Below are 17,569 nucleotides of genomic sequence, written 5' to 3' on the forward strand. Positions count from 1 at the left end.
TACTCCTTGGGAGAAGAGAAGCAGTAGGAAATGTTTTCTACAAGTCTTTTCCTGGCAGACAGAGAGCTGAGTCAGACAGTCGGCTGAAATTGTGAAAGGGTAGACAGGCAGCTTAACAGAGGGTGGTGCAGGTTTCTTGTTACTTAGCCTTTCCCAGGAGCTGGGGAGCAGGATGCTCGCACCACAGTGAGAGCGGATATTTAGAAAGAGTGGGAGGTGTCCTGGTGAAGGAGAAATATGCCAATTTGGAAATCCAAGGTCTTGAAGTTGTTGAAAAAGCTATTGAAATGACGACAGCGAATACAATGGGGTGTGGTTTAGTAGAAACGGGCACTAGCCTTGAACTTAGGAAATTGTACCTTTGAATTTCAGTGTTGGAACAAACTTTTTTGAAATGTTAATTAATATGAATTTGTTGCCAGAATTTTGCTTCATTCCTCATTTCTTCCCACATTCAATCAGCTAAGCATTCTCCATCATTGCTGTGGAGATGAAGTGACAGAAGAAAGCAGAAAAAGCAAAGGGAGTCGGTTGCTGGTTTGGAGTTTAGCAACCCACACGTTATGCCTCAGCTATAGATGCATGAAGTTTTGAAAGAATATATGATATGGTGATGATATAAATGATAAGAGAAAGTTTACCTTGAAGACAAAAGATGGGTTCCAAAGGCTAAAAACAAAAAGATAAAAGATACTTAGAAGACAGTTGGACAAAGAATGAGAAGAAATAGCCGGAGAGACCTTAAGAACAGCACTGAGTCAACATCCAAAAATGACCAGTGTCCATCTGAGCAGGACCATGTGTAACCAGGGCCCAGGAATAGAAGCTACAGCCTTCAGACATGAAGTCTCACATGCTGCCTGTACTGAGGGGCTATGCTGAGGTCCTTCCTTTGACAGAAGTTAGCATCTAGTACACTGATAATCAAGCACAAGTGAAAGCCACGGATACCCTGGCCCATAAGCTTGTGTGACCCCCATCCAGCATATCCTAGAATTGTCGAGTATTTTTTAAAATGAAACAATTGTATTCAAATTCTTCAAAATTTATACTCAGTATGTTGTTTTCAACATGTTTCATTTTATAAAATGGTTGCATTGTTTCACTTTTCTTTTATAGTTTTCTTTTATACTTTTTCTGTACAGTTCTTCAATAGAAGCCAGCGTCCTGAATTGCTCAGTTAGAAGCCCCTGTTTAAATTTCTTCCCAATATCCATGGCCAACCTCTGTCTTCTAAATGAAATACTTTTGGTCTTTTGAATCCCTGATAGGGTGAGACTGCATTGTTACCCATAACCACACGGCCTAGTTCAGAATCAATCTTAGCATCCAGTTTTGCATTTCTAATCAAATTTACAATCCACCTTTCAGTTTCTTCTGGAGTTACATTCAGTTTACCTGCCAACATGTTAATGGTGGTACACTGATGGATACAGTGTATTTTGAGACAAAAAATTCAAATATAAAGAGTTCGGCATTTTCAATGAAATCCTCAAGTCACCAAGAAGAAATCATTCACTAGCACTGACTCATATTTCCTCAGCTTTTTCTGAGCCCTACCAAAGTCAAAGTTAACATATAAATATTAAACAAACTCTGTAACTGGGTTTTTATATGTGTAGGATTCCTGTTGAATAATTTTGACCAGATCTTTTATTAAGAGTTCCTGCCAGCGTTTTTGAACATCTTTGTTTGCATGACTACTGGTAAAGAATCCACCTGCGATGCAGGAGACCTGGGTTCAATCCCTGGGTTGGGAAGATCCTCTGGAAAAGGGAAAGGCTACCCACTCCAGTATTCTGGCCTGGAGAATTTCATATGCTATACAGTCCACGGGGTCGCAAAGGGTCGGACACAACTGAGTGACTTTCACCTTCACTATGGTCAAAAAGCATAGAATATGTAGATACATTGTATAAAGCACGTTAAGATACTGTGGCTCACAAAGGAAGAGATCAATAATGCTATTATAATCTTTGGGGGTGATTGAAGAAAACAGAGACCAGTGAATGAGCTGTGTTTGCTACTGAAGAGACTGAAGTGGCAAACTCACAGAATTATTATCTATGATCTCTTTTAGCCACATAAGGTCTTACATGGCTGCATCCCAATTCTGCATGAAGACGTCGGAGGCCGGTTTCCCCCAGGGTGATCTCAAAGCATTTCTATCCATTGTGGGAACAAACACTCTAAAAAAGTAAAAATATTCTGCTGCTCCAGAGTAATTTCCACCTTTATATTGGAACTTTGCATACCAGCAGAGTGGATCTAAATATAGAATTGTCAAGTCTACATCAGCCTCCTGGGACACTTGTATACCAAAGAAATAGATACTTAGAGGGGTTGGTAGTTTAGAAGAAAAACTCTCCCAATACATGGACTTACCGGGTGGGAATGAAGAAAGTCTCCAGGGATTTCTCCTGTAGCTGACAATCAAAAAAATAGTTTACCCTCTATTATTTTCAGAATAATGATCCCCAGTGACACCTGCATTCTAATCCCTATAATCTGTGGATATGTTGCTTTATATAGCAAAGGAGACTTTGCAGATGTAAGTGAGTTTAGAATTCTAAGACAGAAAGATAACCCTGGAATATCCTGGAGGATCCAATGTAATTATAAGGGTCCTTATAACAAGAAGGTAGGAGTGTCAGAGTCAGAAAGGGAGCTATGTCAATGGAAGGGGAAGTTGGAGTGATGTAGGACTGTGAACCAAAGAATATGGGTATTCTCTACAACCTGAAGGCAAAGAAATGCATGTTCTCCTAGAACCTCCAGAGGGAAGCATCTTGTTAATAACACAGAATCTTGAGCCTTTCTCTAGATCTACGAAATCAGATTATCTGAATTTGGGTCCAGACTTATCTAATTTTTAACACTATTCAGGCTATGCTATATAGTCAGTCTATACTAGCCCACGCACAGCAGGTTGAAAACCACTGGATCTAAACTGACAGATCAGTCTCTGAGACCACTATCACATTCAGAAATGTTAATGTCCTTTACCACATGAACACCAAGTGGTCACTCAGTTTTATAAAAACACTTAAAGGGATCATGATGTCATCACCTCTTGAATAATACAGCTTCCATTTATTGAATATATCCTAAGACAATCAATGTGCTAATATTTTATGCATTATCTCATTTAATCTTAGAGCAACCTTATAAAACAAGTATTGATGATATAAGTCGTGCATGCTAAGTTGCTCGAGTTGTGTCTGATTTTTTGCAACCCTATGGACTATAACCCACCAGGTTCCTCTGTCCATGGGGTTCTCCAGGCAAGAATACTGGAGTGGGTTACCGTGCCCTCCTCCAGGGGATCTTCCCAACACAGGATTGAACCCTCGTCTCTTGATTCTCCTGCATTGGCTGGTGGGTTCTTTACCACTAGCGCCACCTGGAAAGCCAAGACTAAAAATGATCTAGGAAAGTTAACTGTAACAACATGGAAAGGGCAAAAGAATGGTTAACATGTAACTGGAATTGCTGTTTTTGATGCAACTGGGGAGGAGGAGACAGGATCTCAAACCAGTTCGACTCATTCCTACCAAGGTACCGATGTGAGGCTTCCCTTCCATATCACCTCTCCTCACAGGTGTTCAGAAGGCCTCCTGTCATCTCAGCAACATCTTAGAATATATCCGGTAAAAAAAAAAAAAAGTTGTTTCCATACAGGGAAAGTAGAATAGAGCTGAGCAAAGTTTTGGTCCCAAAGAGCTGTAATTCTCAGAGGACACTGACCAGCACTTTGCTAGTGTTTCATTAGGAGGTCTTTACAAAACGTGAAGAGGACAGTATGGCATCGATGACTTATGACAGTGGTTCAAATGCCTAATGTGATCCTGTGATGTACATTAATGATCTGACTCTCACCTTGTGATAGATGATGTCTCCCTATCGATAGTTGATGGGCCTTAGTGCCAATTCCACAGCACCCCCTTCATTCCCTTGGGTACTGTGAGCCCCAGACAGGCTAGGCTTCACCAATCTCCTCTCTCAACACCATCTTGCTGCCACATCTTAACTTCTAGCCCATGGGATTTTTATTTGATATTAGGAGGCAGTGCTATGTGACTCCTACTCTATTTCCAAACCAACTGCTTCAGCATATACTTTGTATTCTACTTCCTTCCAGACATTCTGGCTTTTGCTTCTAAAAGCCAGACTCAAAATCCTTTTTCTCAAAGTACTTTCGCAGCCTTGAGTTTCTAAATTCTGATAGTATAAACTGGCAGTGGATGTATGAGGTTCAAGGGCATGTAGAAGAGGGGAAAAAAAGAGGGCTCTATATACAATGTTGCAATATACTATTCTCCTCCATAACCGTAATTCCCAGGGTCAAGTAGGCAATAAGTGAAGCCAGTAATTATACCCCTCTCTCTCTAAGGAGTGAGTTACCGTTTCCTTCTCCAAGGGATCTTCCTGACCCAGGGATCAAACCTGGGTCTCCCAAATGGAGGCAGACGCTTTAACCTCTGAGCCACCAGGGAAGCCCTCTCTCTCTAATGCCAAAGTCTAAATAACATCTAGTTATTCATTGGACATCTCTAACTAGTGAACTCAAGCCTAAATGCCGGCTAACTCTACCCATCGGTCCTAGATGGGTACGAGACAGTTAAAAGTTCCTCCTTTCCCAGGACAATCATTAAGATACCTGAAGATAATTACTCGGGCATCTGAGTCATCACTGAGCTAAGTTACCACCAAGTTCTTTCTACTCTTCTTTACACACATGGGGTTTCTTATTTTTTGTCATCCTGGACCTACTTTTGAATATGTACAATTACTTCATGTGTCCCTCTTGACTTGTGACTTTCCTAAATAAGTTGTGTCATCACAACTAGGGAAATCCAAAGTCAACTACAGAAATTCTCTGATCTTGTCCCCGACACCACATTCCTAAAGTGAAGGGTAAGTGTACCTTGCAGCATGTGTGCAGATTTCTACTTCATCTGTCTGCCAGATATTTATAAGCTCAGGGAAGACATGTGGGATTAATTTAGGGTGTGCCTCAACTTCTCCCTAGAGCCCAAAGAGCACTCACATGACCAGGGCATACAGAAGTTGATAAGCCCAGGAAAAAGCCTTGTGAATGCATAACACAGCAGTCGATTTAGTGATAAAGAGAATGTGAAGTCAGCACAGGGAAGCCCCTACTTCACAAACCTCAAGTGGAGAACAGCAAAAGATAAGGTGGGCCTGTTTGCAAAATAATACAGTGAAAGGGGCAGGAGTCTGTAGCTGATCTACCAAGAACTTTCTTTGGGACTTTGAACAATCATTTAACACTCTGGATTTTATTCTTCCCATATGTAAAATAATACAGTTAAACTAGAGTGGTTTCTAAAAATATTTGATTATGCACTTCGATCAGAAAACCATTTCTGCTGATGCATGTGAAATTATGTCTATTTTGTTTATTTATAAAGATGTCCATTTCATCATAGGGACCAGATGCAAAGGTAAGAAGTCAAGAGACATGTGGAGTAACAGACAAGTTTGGCCTTAGAGTGAAAAAATGAAGCAGGGCAAAGGTTACCAGAGTTTTGCAAAGAGAACACACTGGTCACAGGAAACACCCTCTTGCAACAACACAAATGATGACTCCACACATGGACATCACCAGATGGTCAATACCAAAATCAGACTGATTATATTCTTTGCAGCCAAAGATGGAGAAGCTCTATACAGTCAGCAAAAACAAGACCTGGAGCTGTGGCTCAGATCTTGGGCTCAAACAAGACTGTGGCTCAGATCATGGGCTCCTTATTGCCAAATTCAGACTTAGATTGAAGAAAGTAAGAAAAAGCACTGGGCCATTCAGGTATGACCTAAATCAAATCTCTTACAATTATACAGTGAAAGTGGAAAAAAAAAATCAAGGGATTATATCTGATAGAGAGTACCTGGATGGAGGTTCATAACACTGTACAGGAAGCGGTGATAGAAAAACATCCCCAAGAAAAAGAAATGCAAAAAGGCACAATGGTTGTCTGAGGAGGCCTTACAAATAGCTGTGAAAAGAAGAGAAGTTAAAGGCAAAGGAGAAAAGGAAAGATATACCCATCTGAATGCAGAGTTCCAAAGAATAGCAAGGAGAGATAAGAAAGCCTTCCTCAGTGGTCAGTGCAAAGACATAGAGGAAAACAATAGAATAGGAAAGACTAGAGATCTCTTCAAGAAAATTAGAGATACCAAGGGAACATTTCATGCAAAGATGGGCACAATAAAGGACAGAAATGGTATGGATGTAAGAGAAGCAGACGGTATTAAGAAGAGGTGGCAAGAATAGAAGAACTATACAAAAAAGATCTTCAAGACCCAGGTAGCCACGATGGTGTGATCACTCACCTAAGCCAGATATCCTGGAGTATGAAGTCATGTGGGCCTTAGGAAACATCACTATGAACAAAGCTAGTGGAGGTGATAGAATTCCAGCTGAGCTATATCAAATCCTACGAGATGATTTTGTTAAAGTGCTACACTTAATATGCCAGCATATTTGGAAAACTCAGCAATGGCCACAGGACTGGAAAATGTCAGTTTTCATTCCAAACCCAAAGAAAGGCAATGCCAAAGAATATTCAAACTACCGCACAATTGCATTCATCTCACAGGCTAGCAAAGTAATGCTCAAAACTCACCAAGAGGCTTCAACAGTAGCTCAGCTGGTAAAGAATCTGCCTGCAATGTGGGAAACCTGGGTTCTATCCCTGGGTTGGGAAGATCCTCTGGAGAAGGGAAAGGCTACCCACTCCAGTATTCTAGCCTGGAGAATTTCATGGACAGAACAGCCTGGCAGGCTGCAGTCCTTGGGGTCACAAAGAGTAGGACATGACTGAGCGACTTTCACTTTCACTTTATTTCAGACTTCAACAAAACTGAGAACTTCCAGATGTTCAAGCTGGATTTAGAAAAGGCAGAGGGACCAGAGATCAAATTGCCAACATCTGTTAGATCATAGAAAAAACAAGGTAATTCCAGAAAAACATCTACTTCTGCTTCTTTGACTACACTAAAGCCTTTGACCGTGTGGATTACAACAAACTGAACAATTCTTAAAGAGATGGGAAAACAAGACCACCTTACCTGCCTCCTGAGAAACCTGTATACAGGTCAAGAAGCAACAATTAGAACTGGACATTGAACAATGGACTGGTTTCAAACTGGGAAAGGAATACCACAAGGCTGTATATTGTCACCCTGCTATTTACCTTATATGCAGAGTACATCATGTGAAATGCCAGGCAAGATGAAACACAAGCTGGGCACAAGATTGCAGGGACAAATATCAATAACCTCAGATATGCAGATGACACCGCCCTTAAGGCAGAAAGCGAAGAGGAACAAAAGAGCTTCTTGAAGGTTAGAGAGAAGAGTGAAAAAGTGGCTTAAAACTCACCATTCAAAAGACTAAGATCATGGCATCCTATCCCATCACTTCATGACAAATAGATGGATAAACAATGGAAACAGTGACAGACTTTATTTTCTTGGGCTCCAAAATCATTGCAGATGGTGACTGCAGCCATAAAATTAAAAGACACTTTTGCTCCTTGGAAGAAAAGCTATGACCAACCTAGATAGCATATTAAAAAGCAGAGACATTACTTTGCCAACAAAGGTCTTTTAGTCAAAGCTATGGTTTTTTCAGTAGTCATGTGTGAATATGAGAGTTGGGCCATAAAGAAGGCTGAGTACCAATGAATTGATGCTTTTGAACTGTGATGTTGGATAAGACTCTGAGAGTCCCTTGGACTAAAAGGAGATCAAACTAATCAATCCTAAAGGAAATCAACCCTGAATATTCATTTGAAGGACTGATGATGAAGCTGAAGCTCCAATACTTTGGCCACCTGATATGAAGAGACAACTCATTAAAAAAGACCCTGATGCTGAGAAAGAATGAAAGCAGGAGAAGGGGACGACAGGATGAGATGTTTGGATGGCATCACCGATGAGTTTGAGCAAGCTCCAGGAGATAGTGAAGGACAGGGAAGCCTGGCATGCTGCAGTCCGTGGGGTTGCAGAGTCGGACATGACTGAGCAACTGAACAACAACAAAAAGCCTGCTTTTGTTGTTGTTTAGTCACTAAATCGTGGCCGACTTTTTTGCAGCTCACCAGGCTCCTCTGTCCATGGGATTTTCTAGGCAAGAATACTGGAATGGGTTGCCATTTCCTTCTCTAGGGGATCTTCCCAACCCAGGGATCAACCCACATCTCCTGAATTGACAGGTGTATTCTTTACTGCTGAGCCTGCTGGGAAGCCCAAAGAATATTCAATCCGAATATACTACGTATTGTATAAAGCGTACCATAAAAAGTTTCTAAATAATTAGACTTTTAAATAGCAGTCAAATTTTTAATATATTTTCCTTCATCCCAGTAAGTCATTATGAGCATCTAGAATAGGAATTAGTGAACCTTTTTCTATAAAGGACCAAATAGTAAACAGCATCGTATCTCCACTTCAAGAACAGTTCCGCTTATATTTTGTTTACTTTTTCAAAATGGAAAAGATTGCATGTATCAAAGTGTCCCAGGAAGGAAGAAGGCGGGGGCGGGGAATGGAGGGAAGTAGGAAGGAAGAAAAGGAAGTATCACGTGTTTTTCTAGCAAATGAAATTCTATTACATTCATCTAAAATGGTACTGAATCATCAGCAACACTGGGACTATACCTCAGTTAACCTTAAAATCTAAACATTTGATATCATACTGTATTTTCATTTTTTCTCTTAAGAGTTTCCTGTTTTGTTATTAAGATTCTTTTCTGAAAATGGAAATTGCATTAAAGGAAAGAGACCATGACTATACTTGGGCCTAAAAAACCAGAAGCAAGATCTTTTAGCACCCTCTTGTGTCTATTATTAGTGATGACAGCAAACCTGCTAAGTATTGTTGCTGCTGCTGTTGCTACTGCTAAGTCGCTTCAGTCGTGTCCAACTCTGTGCGCCCCCATTCAGTCCTAAATCACAATCCCATGGACTGTAGCCCACCAGGTTCCTCTGTTCATGGGATTCTCCAGGCAAGAATACTGGAGTGGGTTGCCATTTCCTTTTCCAGAGGATCTTCCTTACCCAGGGATTAAATCTGTATCTCCTGCATTGGCAAGTGGATTCTTTACCAGTGAGCCACCAGGGAAACCGCTGCTAAGTATTAGGGATATGAAACTCCAATACTTTGGCCACTTCATGCGAAGAGTTGACTCATTGGAAAAGACTCTGATGCTGGAAGGGACTGGGGGCAGGAGGAGAAGGGGATGACAGAGGATGAGATGGCTGGATGGCATCACAGACTCGATGGACATGAGTTTGAGTGAACTCCAGGAGTTGGTGATGGACAGGGAGGCCTGGCATGCTGCAATTCATGGCCGCAAAGAGTCAGGCACGACTGAGAGACTGAACTGAATTGAACTGAACAAAGTCTAAGGCATCAGCCTAAGGCACACAACTTTTGTGTGTCAAAAATGTAAAAAATTAATAAATTAACACCTCAATTGGGCTTCCCTGGTAGCTCAACTGGTAAAGAATCTGCTTACAATGCAGGAGACTCTGGTTTGATTCCTGGGTTGGGAAGATCCACTGGAGAAGGTACAGGCTACCCACTCCAGTATTCTTGGGTTTCCCTGGTGGCTCAGCTGGCAGGAGACCTGGGTTCAATCCCTTGGTTGGAAAGATCCCCTAGAGGAGGGAAAGGCTACCCACTCCAGTATTCTGGCTGGATAGTTCCATTTACTGTATAGTCCATGGGGCCACAAAGAGTTGACACGACTGAGTGAGTTTCACTTTCACTTTCAAAACCCCAATTAAATGGAGTATGGTTTTTTCAGTAGTCATGTATGGATGTGAGAGTTGGACCATAAAGAAAGCTGAGCACCAAAGAATCGATGCTTTTGAACGGTGGTTTTGGAGAAGACTCTTGAGAGTTCTTTGGACTGCAAGGAGATCAAACCAGTCAATCCTAAAGGAAATCAGTCCTGAATATTCATGGAAGGACTGATGCTAAAGCTGAAGCTCCAATATTTTGGCCACCTGATGGGAAGAACTGACTCATTGGAAAAGACCCTGATACTGGGAAAGATTGAAGGCAGGAGGAGAAGGGGACAACAGAGGATGAGATGGTTACATGGCATCACCGACTCGATGGACATAAGTTTGAGCAAACACTGGGAGTAGGTGATGGACAAGGAAGCCTAGTGTACTGCAGTCCATGGGATTACAGAGTTGGACATGACTCAGCGACTGAACTGAACTGAACTGAACTGGGAGACCAGAAGGTGGAGCTCTCATGCCCTGCAACAATAGCAGAGCCTAACAGAAAAGACAGACTCCTCTTTTTTCCCAGCAACAACTCAGTCAATGAAAATCCATGGACTCTGTTTACTACAACCCTCCCGACCTCCTTTCCCCCTCTATAAAAGAATTTCCCTCTCCTTGCTGTCTGGGGACTTGCATGTGGCTTGCTAGTCATGGATGCAGACCCCAAATTGCAATTCTAATCCCCCATAAACCCATTTTTTGCTGGAGAAATAGCTAGCAGTCTATTTTAGATCAACACTTTGGTGGCACATACAGGAATTTAAAGAAGACCCCCAGTAACTCCAGGGCTGGTGAGAAACAAGTGCAGTACCCATACTAAGCCCACCATGACTCATGGCTTTTCTCCCTGACCCCGGAGTTTAAAGGATGTCTGTCTTGGATCAAAACTTCCCCCGACTTTTTGCATTTTGAAGTTCCTTTTTAGATCTATTTTCAAGTTTCATCTTTTACAGGAAGGCCCTCTTCTATGTGGAAGAGGTCATGGCATTTTGATCTGATTTGAAGCCAGATTGTTCTAGTTGGACTGGTTTGGCCTTTGAGCCATCTTTTTTTTTTTTGGAACAAGGGCTGTTCTATGGGGACTGAGCTGAGAAGCCTTGGGGTAGGTCCCTCTAGGACCAGACTGTTACTTAGAAATGGTTAGTATTAGGCCTACAGGTTGTGAGAGATATTTGAACTGTTTGACCTATAAGCTGTTTAGGTGTTTTGAAAATTATTCTATTGCCCTAGAGAAAAACTTCTGAGAATCAGACCCCAGTTGTCTAAGTATTTTATAGGCACTCTCCCTTCAGGGATTTGAGCTGATTTTATGTTTAAAAATCATAGTCTTTCCTCATGCATGTTTCTAACTAAATGGACCAACCTAACCAAAGGCAATTTAGAATATATCAGTGACCATTGAGAGGAACTTTTAAAATACCCAAACTTACTTTTCTTTTTTTGTTTGTTTAATATATTTATTTGGTTGTGCTTGGTCTTATTTATGGCACACAGACTTTTCAGTCTTCATGTGGCATGTGGGATCTAGTGCCCTGACCAGGGATCGGAACGCAGCTCCCTTACATTGAGGGTGCAGAGTGTTAGCCACTGGACCACTAGGGAAGCTCCCAAACTTAATTTTCTTAAAACTAAATTGGACTACCATAGCTCTAAAATTTCCCAAACTAAATAGAATGTCTATTTTGATGTGTATATTTTGAGGACTCCGACATTATCAGGAGCCTAAAATTGCCTCTGTCTGCAAAATAAGATTTTAAGATTAACTGATGCAAATAAAGGATTAAAGAAAGTGAAAATGGGTCCAAGAGCTACCGGCGCTTCCTCCTTGGCTCCTTCATCCCTGATGCCACCTCCAGTGCCATCGGCTCTGTCTGCCTCTACTCCTTGTGCCAAGCCCTGCCTCCTTTCTGAGGTTGTATCCCATCCTCCTCCTGTCCTTCTATGCCGCCTACACCTATATACCCTCAGTTCCCCCATACTAATTCTCCCACTAAATTTCCCTTTTTATCAGCAACATGCCTCACTCCCTTTTCCACTGAACTTGTCAGAATATATTGCTTTAAAACTAAGCTTTCTGAGAGATCTGAATAGACCTTTCCCCAAAGAAGACACACAGATGGCCAAAAGGCACATGAAAAGATGTTGAACATCACTAGTTATTAGAGAAGTATAAATCAAAACTACAATGAGATGTCACCTCACTGGTCAGAATGGCTATCGTCAAAAAATCCACAAACGACAAATGCTGGAGAGGGTGTGGAGAGAAGGGATACCCCCGTACTCTTCATGAGAATGTAAATTGGAATAGCCACTATGGAAAACAGCATGGAGGTTTCTTAAAAAATAAAAGTAGAGCTACCACGTGATCCTGCAGTCCTGCTCCTGGGCATATATCTGGAGAAAACCATGATCTAAAAGGATACATTTACCCCATGCTCACTGCAGCACTGTTACAATAGCCAAGACATGGAAGCAACTGAAATGTCCATCAAGAGATAGATAAAGAAGATATGTTACATATATATAATGGAATATTACTCAGCCGTTAAAAAGAATGAAATAATGCCATTTGTATTACCATGGATGGACCTAGACAGTGTCACACTGAGTGAAGTAAGTTAGAGAAGTTAGAGAAGAAGAAGTTAGAGAAGAAGAAGTTAGAGAATTAAGTTAGAGAGAAGGAGAAATATCAAATGACATCCCTCATATGTGCAATCTAAAAAGAAATGATACAAATGTACAAAACAGAAAGAGACAAATGGAACCTAATTAAACTTAAAAGCTTCTGCATATCAAAGGAAACTATTAGCAAGGTGAAAAGGCAGTCTTCAGAATGAGAGAAAATAATAGCAAATGAAGCAACTGACAAACAACTAATCTCAAAAATATACAAGCAACTCCTACAGCTCAACTCCAGAAAAATAAATGACCCAATCAAAAAATGGGCCAAAGAACTAAATAGACATTTCTCCAAAGAAGACATACAGATGGCTAACAAACACATGAAAAGATGCTCAACATCACTCATTATCAGAGAAATGCAAATCAAAACCACTATGAGGTATCATTTCACGCCAGTCAGAATGGCTGCGATCCAAAAGTCTACAAGCAATAAATGCTGGAGAGGGTGTGGAGAAAAGGGAACCCTCTTACACTGTTGGTGGGAATGCAAACTAGTACAGCCACTGTGGAGAACAGTGTGGAGATTCCTTAAAAAACTGGAAATAGAACTGCCTTATGACCCAGCAATCCCACTACTGGGCATACACACTGAGGAAACCAGAAGGGAAAGAGACACGTGTACCCCAGTGTTCATCGCAGCACTGTTTATAATAGCCAGGACATGGAAACAACCTAGATGTCCATCAGCAGACGAATGGATAAGAAAGCTGTGGTACATATACACAATGGAGTATTACTCAGCCATTAAAAAGAATACATTTGAATCAGTTCTAATGAGCTGGATGAAACTGGAACCTATTATACAGAGTGAAGTAAGCCAGAAAGAAAAACACCAATACAGTATACTAACGCATATATATGGAATTTAGAAAGATGGTAACAATAACCCTGTGTACGAGACAGCAAAAGAGACACTGATGTATAGATCAGTCTTATGGACTCTGTGGGAGAGGGAGAGGGTGGAAGATTTGGGAGAATGGCATTGAAACATGTATAATATCATGTATGAAATGAGTCGCCAGTCCAGGTTCGATGCACGATACTGGATGCTTGGGGCTGGTGCACTGGGACGACCCAGAGGGATGGTATGGGGAGGGAGGAGGGAAGAGAGTTCAGGATGGGGAACACATGTATACCTGTGGCAGATTCATTTCGATATTTGGCAAAACTAGTACAATATTGTAAAGTTTAAAGATAAAATAAAAATTAAAAAAAAAAAACAGAGACTCACAAAGCTAGAAAACAAACTTATGGTTGCTGGAAGGAAGGGATAGTTAGGGACTTTGGGAAGGTCATGTATACACTGCTATGTTTAAAATAGATAACCAACAAAGACCTGTTGTAAAGCACATGGAACTCAGCTCAATGTGGCAACCTGGATGGGAGAGGAATTTATGGGAGGATGGATACATGTATATGTATGACTGAGTTTCCTCACTGTCCACCTGAAACTACTACAGCATTGTTAATCGACTATACCCCAATACAAAATAAAAACGTTTTTAAAAACTTAAACTTTCCGAGAATCCAGAGGCTAACCCTTAATTTCTCATATTCCCTAGACTGAATCTAAACTATGAGCCACAGTCCAAGATTTTCCCAAAGTAACTGAAGATTCTCACAGATTTGCAGAGGAATTTAACACAATCATTCAAACCTGGTATTTCTGTCTTGCATCAGCTAGTTCATATGCTTGTCAATGAAGGCCAGCCCAGGACTGGATGAAACTGGGAACACTCTGAAAGTTCTCTAAGAGGACATCTGGGAGACCAGACCACTAGCTTATTATAAGATTAGGCTCAGGCAATAACTGGGTGATTTTATCCAGTAAGTTTTAGGGTTCTTCCAAAAGTCTATTGATTGAAACAAATTTGGTGTTTGCACATAAAAGTCTGATTAATCTTGTCATGACTATTACAATCAACTTCAGATTATTTTTAAAGAAAAAATTTGGTGTTCCTTCAGACGTCAATTCCACCTAGGTAGCTTTTAACATTGTGTTAAAATGGGTTATTATGGGATGAACCAGAACCTTACCCTTCTAGGAAAAACAACCAGGATGGAATGAGAAATTATGTTCATTCCAGATTTAATTAATCTGCAAATCAGCTCTCATATGGAGAATGAGTCACTTCAAAGGAAGAGAGCTAAAATTCTCTCTTTTTTTGAAGGAATTTTTAAATTGAATACTGGATGCTTGGGGCTAGTGCACTGGGACGACCCAGAGGGATGGTATGGGGAGGGAGGAGGGAGGAGGGTTCAGGATGGGGAACACATGTATACCTGTGGTGGATTCATTTTGATGTTTGGCAAAACTAATACAATTATGTAAAGTTTAAAAATAAAATAAAATTAAAAAAAAAAAAGCCATAGGAAAAAAAAAAAAAACAAAACAAAAAAAAAAACAAAAAAAAAAGAAATATAGCTTATTTATAATATTGTGTCAGTTTCTTGTGTAAAGTTATTAGGTTATACATATATACTTTTTCACTATAGGTTATTAGAAAATATTAAACATAGTTCCCTGTGCTAAACAGTTGGACTTTGTTTATATCTATTTTATATAGTGTAGTTTATATCTGTTAATTCCAAACTCCTAATTTATCCACCTTGTTTCCCCTTTTGTAATTCTAAATTTGTTCTCTATGTCTGAGGGTCTGCTTCTGTTTTGTAAATAAGTCATTTGTATCATAATTTGGATTCCACTTATCATAATATGGATAAGTGATACCATATGGTACTCCCCTTTCTCTGACTTCACATAATATGATCATCTCTAAGTTCATCCTTGTTGCTGCAAATGGCATTGTCTCATTATTTTTTATGCCTGAGTATATATTCAGAATAATATATATATTCCTATATATATTATATAGGAATACACACACACACACACACCACATTTTATGCATTTATCAGTACAGATACAATTCTTAATCTTCAATTTCAGCATCTTTACCTATGGCTACTTCAGCCCAGCAGGTTGAATTATACGTTCTTAGTTAGGAAGATTACCTGAAGAAGGAAAAGGCAACTCCTTCCAGTATTCTTGCCTGGGAAATCCTATGGACAGAGGAGCTTGGTGGGCTACAGTCCATGGAGTTGTGAAAAGAATCAGACACAATTTAGCAACTAAGCAACAACATAGGCTTTCACTTTAATTACGGGCACAACTATCAATACTTTAGATAGTACATATGCTTTTGGAGCAGCTCATGGTTTTTGAATATTGTGGAAACACTATATCTTCCTAATTTTCAACAGAAATAAAATTTTAAATGGCCTCGATGTTCAAGAATTATTAAATACTGTATTTTAACCTGCTGCTTTTGCCATTATGAAGATTCCAAGGTGTTCTAAACTTGAGTCTCTGGAAGCTAAAGGAAATCACCTATTTGATGTTTCTGCAAAGAATGCTGCCCTTAAAGGGAACAACAGCAGCCAAACCTCTGCTTGGTACAAACACTATTTTCCCTAGATGATAACTTAGAAAAAATGGCTAGAGAAGCCCAAAAGTTGACCTCAGAAAAGAAATAACCAAGACTGAAAGTCAATAACTTCTGGTTTGATAAAAAGAAAAAGCTCTGGTTTGGACCAAATGACAATTCAGTCCTGCTGGAGACTGAAATTACCACTCCTCCCCCACTCTACATGCATTAAACCGTTGGTCTACTGACAGAATAATAGCATTCATGAATCAGCATTGGCAGGGAAACTGAACAAAGCTGCAAAAAGTGCCTTCCTCACTTGTCCAACTTGTCCAAAAAACAGCCCAAGGAAGCATGCTGGTGCTACTTGCTGTCATGCTAACCTGCCTAATGGACCTTTCATGGTCTGGCAAATGGGTTTCATACACCTTCCCCCATCTCATGGATACAAGTATGTTTTAGTCATGGTCTATATGCTTTCACACTGGACTGAAGCCTTCCCTTGCAAATAGGGAAGGGAATACTGCCTCTTCTGTGGTTAAAATCCTCTTAGAAAAGATTACCCCTACCTGATGAAATCCTCTTCAACTTTATAGTGTTCAAAGAACCCATTTTACAGATCAGGCATTCAACAAGTCTACATCATTCGACTGGTTTTACACTTCCACTATGCTTAATACCCTCAAATCCTTTGGCTTAGTTGAACACACTAATGTCATTATTAAGACTCAGTTGGTAAAATTTGTAAAGACTCTTCAAATACCTTGACCTAAACCTTTGCCATTGGTCCTTTTAAATCTTAGATCCCCCTTTTTTGGAACTCATGAGCTCTCACCCTTGGAGACAGTCACAGGACATGCAAGACAATTGTCCCTGCCTTTTGTGACCCACGATGTGAAAGGAAAGATACTCTACTATTACTAAGGTCTAATTGCTTCTATTAGAAATAATCATGATCTGGTGGAACAGTCTTTTCACAATGTACTCTCAGGAGGTAAAGACCTTAAATATCACACCTTGCAACCTGGAGATTTCATCTATTGGAGAAGACACTTCCAGAAAGACTCTCTTCATCCTCACTGGAAAGGGCCTTGGCAGGTCCTGCTATAACAACCCTCATGCCTCCAAATTCAAGAGAATAGACTCTTGAATTCACACCTTATGAAAGCACTGAAGCCTGACTAGACTTGTATGTCATCTGGTGACCTGAAAGTAAAGATGTCCTTGAATTAAAGCAGACCACGTTTGATGAGACCACTTTCCCAGGTTATTCAGAACAGAACCACTGGAAGTTTGTTACCAAACCTCTGCTGATGGCATAATGCTTCAGATGATCTCCAATATCTATGACTTGATAACTTATGGGCTTGAGATAGAAAGTCCCTGAGAGTTCTTCCTCCTACCCCTCCTTGTCACTTGAACGTGACCTCAATAGGTTTCCAATCTTTACACCAACATGAGAAACCATGCCTCAGAAAGGTCCTTCTAGGCATGAGAGAGAAAAAGCGACTGAAAGTGGAAAAGCTGATTTGATCAGTGATGCTTCAGAGAATGATCTTGATCAAAAGGAGAAAAAGTAAGAAAAAATTGAAAGAGACATGTGTACCCCAATGTTCATCACAGCACTGTTT

At 40.4% G+C, this 17,569-nt stretch overlaps 1 pseudogene; it reads right to left on the reverse strand.

Moving 5' to 3' along the window:
- Nucleotides 1–637: 637 nt before the first annotated feature.
- Nucleotides 638–2,377, reverse strand: LOC113896252 (annotated as a pseudogene).
- Nucleotides 2,378–17,569: the final 15,192 nt, after the last annotated feature.

The sequence above is a fragment of the Bos indicus x Bos taurus genome, chromosome 7 (assembly GCF_003369695.1).
Source record: "Bos indicus x Bos taurus breed Angus x Brahman F1 hybrid chromosome 7, Bos_hybrid_MaternalHap_v2.0, whole genome shotgun sequence".
Classification (NCBI taxonomy): Eukaryota; Metazoa; Chordata; class Mammalia; order Artiodactyla; family Bovidae; genus Bos; species Bos indicus x Bos taurus.